Source organism: Arachis ipaensis, chromosome B6, assembly GCF_059453495.1.
Source record: "Arachis ipaensis isolate K30076 ecotype BB chromosome B6, ASM5945349v1, whole genome shotgun sequence".
In the NCBI taxonomy this organism is placed as follows: Eukaryota; Viridiplantae; Streptophyta; class Magnoliopsida; order Fabales; family Fabaceae; genus Arachis; species Arachis ipaensis.
The window spans coordinates 11,158,184-11,168,056 of record NC_142441.1 but is presented as its reverse complement, the minus strand read 5'-3'; the positions used below and the strand labels follow the sequence as shown (position 1 = coordinate 11,168,056).

General features: G+C 36.3%; 1 pseudogene; it reads left to right on the top strand.

The window, feature by feature from the left end:
• The first annotated feature begins 6,999 nt into the window (after window positions 1-6,999).
• Window positions 7,000-7,997, top strand: LOC107644436 (sugar carrier protein C pseudogene; annotated as a pseudogene).
• The last annotated feature ends 1,876 nt before the right edge of the window (window positions 7,998-9,873 follow it).

Below are 9,873 nucleotides of genomic sequence, written 5' to 3'. Positions count from 1 at the left end.
ACAAGGACCACGTTCGACAACCATGTCGAGTAGTCTAGTTCCCTGATGAACCCTGCTTCCAACAAGCTGGCTGTCTGCTTGGCTACCTCGTTGGCTTTTTCCTGGGACATCCTTCTTCATCTCTGGGCCATGGGCTTAGCGTTCGGTCTCACAGCTAGTCAGTGTGACATAAATTTGGGATCTATTCCCGGCATGTCGGCTGGTGTCCAAGCGAATAGGTCGCCGTTTTCTCTTATGGCCTTCATAAGGGGCTCTTTTAAGTTGTGAGGGAGGTTCCTATTCACGAAGGTGAATTTGTCCTTTGTGTCCCGAACCCTGAATTTTTCCAAATCTCCTTCGGGCTCGGGTATTGATCTGTCTTCAACCCGGGCATCTAAGTCGGCTAGGAAGACCCCAGATGCTTCCTTTGATCTCTTCCTTAGGGAGAGGCTGGCGTTGTCGCATGTAACCACCGTTTCTAAGTCTCCCCTAAGGGATCCCACCGATCCCTCGTCAGTGACAAATTTCATGACCAAAAGCTTAGTGCATATCACAGCAGATAATTCATTGATCGTTTTCCTTCCCAGGATGACATTGTAAGACGTGGAGTCTCTCAGGATGACAAACTCCGCCATTACCGACCTCTTACCTCCTTCTCCGTCGATGCGAACCGGGAGGGAAACTACCCCGTCGGGCTTTATGAAGTTGTTTCCTAGGCCAACCACTCCGTGTTGGTGGGTTTTTAGATCGGTTTCTCAGAGTCCCATGATGTCGAAAATATTCCTGAACATGATGTTGGAGTCGGCTCTGGTGTCCACGAGGATTCGTTTCACCAGACTTATTCCGACTCTTGCCGTGATCACCATAGGGGTTCTCCGGGGTGTCGTAGAACTATTTGTCCTCTGGTCCGAACAATATCCTTGGGGTTCTCCTGGACGAGGGCCCATGGTTAGTTGATGATACGGCCAAGATCTTGGAGTCTTTCTTTGCTGCCGACTTTGACCTTGGTGTTACGTCTCTTCCGACTACAACGTTGACGACAGTGAGGCTGTAGTCGTTGTCTTTTTGGGCTCTTGTCTCGGCTTCACACCCCGGCTTCTGTCATCGTCGGATCAGTCGTGCTCTCGCCTCCTGGGTTCTATTATAAACTGTGAGAACTCCGTCAATTTGCCTTCGCAGATTGCTTGTTCCAAAGCGTCCTTTAGGTCAAAACAGTCTTGGGTCTTGTGGCCGAAACCTTTATGGTAGTCGCAGTAGAGACTCTTGTTCCCACCAGTTCTGTCCTTGAGTTGGTGGGGTTTCGACAAGATGTCTTTGTCGGCTATTTGTTGGTATATCTCAATGATCGGGGCCGTCAGAGGGGTATAGTTTTTGAACTTTCCTACTCGCGTGAAAGGCTTGAAAGGTTTAGTCGGTCCGCTGTCCTTGGAGTATTCCTTGGGCCTTTCCTCATTCCCGGATTGACGGGGAGGATGGTTGGTGGGCTGCTGTTTGTTGGCCGCCACCACCTGGCTGACCTCCTCATCGTTGATGTATTCTCTTGTCACGTTCTAAATTTCCTGCATGGTCCATACATGCTTGGTGGTGAGGTGTTTCTTAAAGTCTTCGTTCGACAGCCCGTTCGTCAGACACAAGCTGGGCACCGAGTCGGTCAGGTCATCAATCTCCAGGTATTCGTCGTTGAATCTGTCAAGATACTTCCTGGTCGGTTCCTCATTTCTTTGGGTTACCCCTAGGAGGTTGATCGGGTTCTTGGCTTTGGCAATGCGCGTGGTAAATTGCGCTAGAAAACTGCGAGTTATGTCCGCGAAAGTCGTCACGGACACTTGGGGGAGCGCATTGAACCATCGGAATGCCGGTCCTGCTAGGGTTACGGGAAAAGCGCGACACCTCACCTTGTCGCCCACACCCTCCAGGTTCATCCTGGCCTCAAAGGCCGTTAGGTGTTCCTGAGGGTCCTGAGTTCCGTCATATCTAATGTCCGTTGGCTTATCAAAGTGCTTCGGCAGCCGGACCTCGAGAATGGAGTGGTGAAAAGGGGTTGCTCCCATGATTATGGGGTTTCTCGCCTTCTCGGTCTCTCCCTGCTCTTTTCTCAGTCTTCCGCCTCAGCATGAGTCGCGAAGGGCCGAGTGTAGATGATGGGGTCTTGTCGTCTTCTCGGTATTTCCCTGCTTTTGCCTTGGCTCTCGGACTCCACGCAGGCTGAGGGAGAACGGGAACCCGTTCTACGTCTGACGTGGTTCTTCCGAGGGCTTCTTCCCCAGGTCTCCCCTCTCCTTTGAGGAGATCGGGCATGAGGTTGACTCGGGCCGGGTTGGTAACAGTCCCTGGCCGCGAGCTCTCTCTCAAGGTTTTGTACTTTGTGGCGCTACTCCTGCATGATTCTCACGTTATCACCTCCCGTCCCTCCGAAAGGATGTCTTTCTCGGAAACGGGAGGGGAGCTTGTCCCCGCGAGAGGGGGATCTCATGCGTTCGCGGGAGGAAGCTCACCCTGCTGGTTCGGTGAGCGCCCTCTTTTTCTCGCGGCTTGCCCTCCTCTCGCCCTTCAACTGGCCCCAACAAAAAATCCATTCGTGCTAGGGATCTCCACAGACAGCGCCAATATTCGTTGCTCGTGTGTCAAACGGGTCGGATGTGCTAAATGCTCAGGGATGATAGAAAAACTAGATTCGGATCACCTTCGTGCGTCTAGATCTTCAGGACCAGTGTGTAGGGGAGAAGGTCAGAGCTCGAGGTCCTCCTGGGTTGACGATGTGGAATGAAGAGGGAGGATGCCACCTACAAAGGGACTCCGACGTTCTAATCAGTGTCCGTACAAATGTGGCAGTTAGGGTAAAAGTTAGGTGACATACCTCTGGAGAGGGGTAGGACCCTCTCCTTATATAGTCTGCACTAGGGCGGATCCCACATGAGCAGACCCACCTTCGAAAAAGCTTCCTCTCCAACTGTCAGATACCTCACGAGAAGGGTGATGACACTCGAACTGCCTCCCAGTTTGGGTCGTATGAGACCAACGGATCAGCCGATACGTCGGATTCGGATAGTGGGCCAGCTGGACTCTCTCTCTCTATATATATATATATATAACTAGTCAAGTCGCAAGATAGGAAAATTTGTTATATTTAGTCAAGTAATATATTGTATTAATAAGAGTAATTACTTTCCAATTTTATTGACGCAAGTTGAACGATCACACTCATCTTCTCCCAAAATACTCTTTAAACTCTAAAGTTATTTTGCATTACAATTTATCCAAGAAAAATAGTGGTATTCACAAATTCGGATAATCCCTAAATTCAAATTGAATCAATTAAATTAAGGTTTAATTAATCTATTGGTCCCTATAGTTTCGCAAAATTTTTAATTAGGTCCCTATACTTTTTTTTCCTTTTAATTGGGTTTCTATACGTTAATTTTTTTTTCAATTTAGTCCCTATTAACGTTAAACGTCAAAAAAATGTTAGTGAATTGTGAAATTACTTTTATACCCTTAGGGACCTAATTGAAAACCAAAAAAATATAGGGACTTAATTGAAAATTCGGTGAAACTATAAATATTCAATGAAAGATATTCCTATAATCCATTTTATTTTGTCACTATCATTCTTTTGCTTATTTATATACAAATTGCACCAAAAATACCTTTTTTTTTTACTTTCAAAATACCTTATCTTAAGAACTTAAAAAAAAAGAATGGATAAAATGAAATAGAAATAATAGTAATAAGCATATATAAAATTCAATTTTCATCCTTCAAGTATTCATTACAAGTGTAATTACCCGTGCGATGCACGAGCCATGCACGTGATAAGATCGAATAAAATATCAAACTGATAATTAAATAAAAATAGAAAAATAGTATTACAAAATTTATAAAAAACAATAATAGACCTCTAATAAAATTTTCATTAAAAATTAAATTATAAACAAATTAAAAAATTGGAATCACAGGAGCTTTGAACAATAGGTTCCAATTGTCCATCACAGTTGGGATCCTAGTGGCGAATGTGCTCAACTACTTCTTCGCAAATATCAAAGGTGGATGGGGATGGAGGCTTAGCTTTGGTGGCGCAATGGTCTCTGCACTCATCATTACAATCGGATCATTGGTCCTTCCAAACACACCCAACTCCATGATCGAGCTTGTAGAGCACGAAAAGGCTACGCAACAACTGAGGCAGGTTAAGGACGTGGAAGACATTGATGAAGAGTTGTAGTTGCAGAGAAATTACATCCATAACTGACAATTAGAAAATTTTGCACATTGTAGAAATCATTAACTAGTAATTTTGACACATTGTATGAATCCTTGAATAGTGCCATTATAATTAAAGTGGGGTGATTCAATTAATTGATCATATAGTTAGAAAATTTCGACACTTCAGAGTACCTGCCAAATACATTATAATTAAAAACGCGTGATACATTCAATTAGTTTATCATAATTGAAAAATTTTGACATTTATTAAGACATTTGACTAGTGTAACTTTTAACTAAACGGTAATACATCTAATTGACTATAAAATAATTATTCACGTGATTGTGATTATATAGGTACATGCCACCAAATATAGGTACACAGTTTAATAATCTCTCCGCTATATCAATAGATAAATTTAGAAATATGAATTTTTTTTGACTTCTGATGGATCTCATCAATTCTTCGAATCACAAATTATACACATTATTAATTTAATTTATTTAAAGTAGTAATTTAATTTAGATATTATAATGAAATGTTATATTATTATTATTATTATTATTATTATTATTATTATTATTATTATTAACAAAACAATTGTAATTACCCGTGCCATGCACGGGCGATGCACGTGCCATACACGTGATAAGATCGAATAAAATATCAAACTGATAATTAAATAAAAATAGAAAAATAATATTACAAAATTTATAAAAAACAATAATAAATCTCTAATAAAATTTTCATTAAAAATTAAATTATAAACAAATTAAAAAATTGGAATTACAGGAGCTTTGAACAATAGGTTCCAATTGTCCATCACAGTTGGGATCCTAATGGCGAATGTGCTCAACTACTTCTTCGCAAATATCAAAGGTGGATGGGAATGGAGGCTTAGCTTTGGTGGCGCAATGGTCTCTGCACTCATCATCACAATCGGATTATTGGTCCTTCCAGACACACCCAACTCCATGATCGAGCGTGGAGAGCACAAAAAGGCTACGCAACAACTGAGAAAGGTTCCCGACGTGGAAGACATCGATGAAAAGTTGTAGTTGCAGAGAAATTACATCCACAACTGACAATTAGAAAATTTTGCACATTGTAGAAATCCTTGACTAGTAATTTTGACACATTGTATGAATTCTTGAATAGTGCCATTATAATTAAAGTGGGGTGATTCAATTAACTGATCATATAGTTGGAAAATTTCGACACTTCAGAGTACCTACCAAATACATTATAATTAAAACGCGTGATACATTCAATTAGTTTATCATAATTGGAAAATTTTGACATTTATTAAGATATTTGACTAGTGTAATTTTTAACTAAAACGATAATACATCTAATTGACTATAAAATAATTATTCACGTGATTGTGATTATATAGGTACAGGCCACCAAATATAGGTACACAGTTTAGTAATCTCTCCGCTATATCAATAGATAAATTTAGAAATATGAATTTCTTTTTTGACTTCTGATGGATCTCATCAATTCTTCGAATCACAAATTATACACAATATTAATTTAATTTATTTAAAGTAGTAATTTAATTTAGATATTATAATGAAATGTTATATTATTATTATTATTAGTGTATAAATTAACAAAACAAGTGTAATTACCCGTGCCATGCACGTGCCATGCACGTGATAAGATCGAATAAAATATCAAACTGATAATTAAATAAAAATAAAAAATAGTATTACAAAATTTATAAAAAAACAATAATAGACCTCTAATAAAATTTTCATTAAAAATTAAATTATAAACAAATAAAAAAATTGGAATCATCGGAGCTTTGAACAATAGGTTCCAGTTGTCCATCACAGTTGGGATCCTAGTGACGAATGTGCTCAACTACTTCTTCGCAAATATCAAAGGTGGATGGGGATGGAGGCTTAGCTTTGGTGGCGCAATGGTCTCTGCACGCATCATCACAATCGGATTATTGGTCCTTCCAGACACACCCAACTCCATGATCGAGCGTGGAGAGCACGAAAAGGCTACGCAACAACTGAGGAAGGTTCCCGACGTGGAAGACATTGATGAAGAGTTCAACAATCTTATTGCCGCAAGTGAGGAATCGAAGAAGGAAAAAATGAAAAGTAAGAAGAGATCATAGCAATGTGAAATTTCATATAGGACTAGAATTATGTATTCTTAAGGATTATTACCTGTTTTGTGGTGACAATGTAAACTTTTGAGCTTGCAAATCTTAGTGCATCAGCAGTACCAGGATAGAATCTATAGGTATAAAACACAATCACCAATAAGCAAGAGTTCAAAAGTCAAAAACACAATCACGCGAACCCTTTTTCTAAAACCCGAAAATCAAATCTCAGTTGTTTTTGTCTGGTGTATCGAATAGTATGAATATACATGCATCATACCTTAAGATCTTAACATAATTCTGGACAGTACTAACAGATAACTTTTATTAAATCTATACTGTTAGATCATCTTGGTGAATTGAATGCTAAGTTTAACTCGGCACATTTAAGACATTCTCTTAATTGAACTACCTGTTTGCTCCCATCCAACCAGAGAAATCATTCTGCAACTAATCATCTCTGACCTTTCCAAAAAGATCTATCAGTTCATCTCTATTCTCATCCCATTCTTCCATCACAATAGGCTTCAATTTGATCCATGTCTTCAATATACCCTCAACTGTGAGCCCTTCTGCAATCTTTCAAGAAGAACTAATACATAAATCAAGTGATACTACACTTGTCAATTCATAATAAAAAGGTTAAATTATACTGACATTTCTTCATTTAAGTTATAAAACGCCTGGTGTAAGCATGATATTACTTAATTTCAGAACAGGTTAGTGTAATTTAAGATGACAAAAATCAAGGTGATCTTAGGCTTCAAATCAAACAATTTTAAAAAAATAATTTTAAACAAAAAAAATTCAAACCAAATTATATCAATTTTACAAGTGTAATTACCCGTGCGATGCACGTGCCATGCACGTGATAAGATCGAATAAAATATCAAACTGATAATTAAATAAAAACAGAAAAATAGTATTACAAAATTTACAAAAAATAATAATAAATAAAGAAAGTCTCTAATAATATTTTCATTAAAAATTAAATTATAAACAAATTAAAAAATTGGAATCAGAGGAGCTTTGAACATTGGGTTCCAATTATCCATCACAGTTGGGGTCCTAGTGGCGAATGTGCTCAACTACTTCTTCGCAAATATCAAAGGTGGATGGGGATGGAGGCTTAGCTTTGGTGGTGCAATGGTCTCTGCACTCATCATCACAATCGGATCATTGGTCCTTCCAGACACACCCAACTCCATGATCGAGCGTGGAGAGCACGAAAAGGCTAGGCAACAACTGAGGAAGGTTCCGGGCGTGGAAGACATTGATGAAGAGTTCAACGATCTTATTGCCGCAAGTGAGGAATCGAAGAAGGTGGAACACCCTTGGAGGAATCTGCTGCAGCGCAAGTACAGGCCTCACCTCACCATGGCAATCATGATTCCATTCTTCCAGCAATTCATAGGCATTATTGTCATCATGTTTTATGCGCCTGTGTTGTTCGGCTCCATTGGCTTCAAGGACAACTATGCTCTCATGTCATCTGTCATCACCGGCGTCATAAATGTGGCTGCCACTGTTGTGTCTATATATGGGGTTGACAAGTGGGGTAGGAGAGCCCTTTTTCTAGAAGGCGGAGCCCAAATGATCATATGTCAGGCCGTAGTAGCCGCTGCTATTGGAGCCAAGTTCAGAATTGATGGAAACCCGGTGATTTGCCAGTGTGGTATGCTATTGTGGTGATGATGTTTATTTGCATCTATGTCTGATATATTATAATCTATTCAACGAATGAGATCAAATCCTACATTTTAAACGTTTTTGCCTAAGTATTTATCTCTGGAAAAAATACCAAAACAAAAAATTATTGTTACATTGGATGATTTTAATATGAAAAAAACGTTAAAGAAGATTCTAAATAAAAAATTACGCTGGGGACGGTTTCGATTTTGACCCTCAACGTTAGGGACAAAACAATACTTATCCCTATAGTTATCATATTATTATTATTATTATTATTATTATTATTATTATTATTATTATTATTATTATTATTATTATTATTATTATTATTATTATTATTATTATTATTATTATTATTATTATTATTATTATTATTATTATTATTATTATTATTATTATTATTATTATTATTATTATTATTATTATTATTATTATTATTATTATTATTATTATTATTATTATTATTATTATTATTATTATTATTATTATTATTATTATTATTATTATTATTATTATTATTATTATTATTATTATTATTATTATTATTATTATTATTATTATTATTATTATTATTATTATTATTATTATTATTATTATTATTATTATTATTATTATTATTATTATTATTATTATTATTATTATTATTATTATTATTATTATTATTATTATTATTATTATTATTATTATTATTATTATTATTATTATTATTATTATTATTATTATTATTATTATTATTATTATTATTATTATTATTATTATTATTATTATTATTATTATTATTATTATTATTATTATTTTTTCGATTGATAATTGATAAGTAGTTTAATAATGCATTAAATATTGATTTTATATAATTATAATAAAGATATTTTCCTAAATTAGTATAATTATGCATTAATACTTAAATGCTAATTATAGTATAAGTATAATAAAGATATTTTTATAAAATAAACTTAGAAGAGAAAATGTACATTCATTTTGGCGGGAAAATGGATTCATGAGGAAACGACACTTCACTTTTATTAGTTGGGGGAAAACCCAATTTTAGTATATTAAGTAGATGATAATGTAACATTTTACATTTGTATAGATTCATAGAATATAATTTGTGTCTTTATCATATCATGGTACACAATAAAAAACCACAAGGCTATGTAATTTGTGTTATTGAAATTTAAAATTTGAAAATCAGTTCTCGTGTTGCAGCCTCCCACTCCATGAACTAGCATAGAGATCAATAATAACATTGATAACGGACGATTTTGAGCCGAGAAGAATTCTAAGAGAGCAGAGAGAGCAGACTTTAGTTCATCAGTAAATATATGCAACCATCCTGAACCTCACTTTTCCCAGACCTGTATAAAAATCACTAATTTAGTAAATCAAATAATAAACTTAAATTCATAGTCATGATTCATGAACCTAGAAACAATAATCTAACAATGCCTTATCAAAGTGAAAATTGTAATCAAATCATGCATGCATCACAATGCAAACCAGATAGGAGTAAAGATCGCAAACACTAACCGTGCTTTCTCCAAATTTTCAACCACATCTTTCATTGTGTGTACTCTAATTTTCTTCAGCTGGTGTAAATAACACAGCAATTCAGAAAGTGTAAAGCATTTACATTATACACCAGCAAGAAACTATTAAGCTCGCAATATGAAGGACACGTAAAGTTCATGCTGGAACTATCAAATTTAAACAAATTGGTTAGTGACAATAAACTTCTGATATACAAAAATAAATTCTTAATAAGCAGAAATAGGCCTTTCGAGAAGCCGATATCTGGTTCTATTTCTAAATTTAAAGTTGTAATATTATCCTCCAGATTTGGCGTGATGGCTAGAATGGTTGTGGGATAACTATTTTG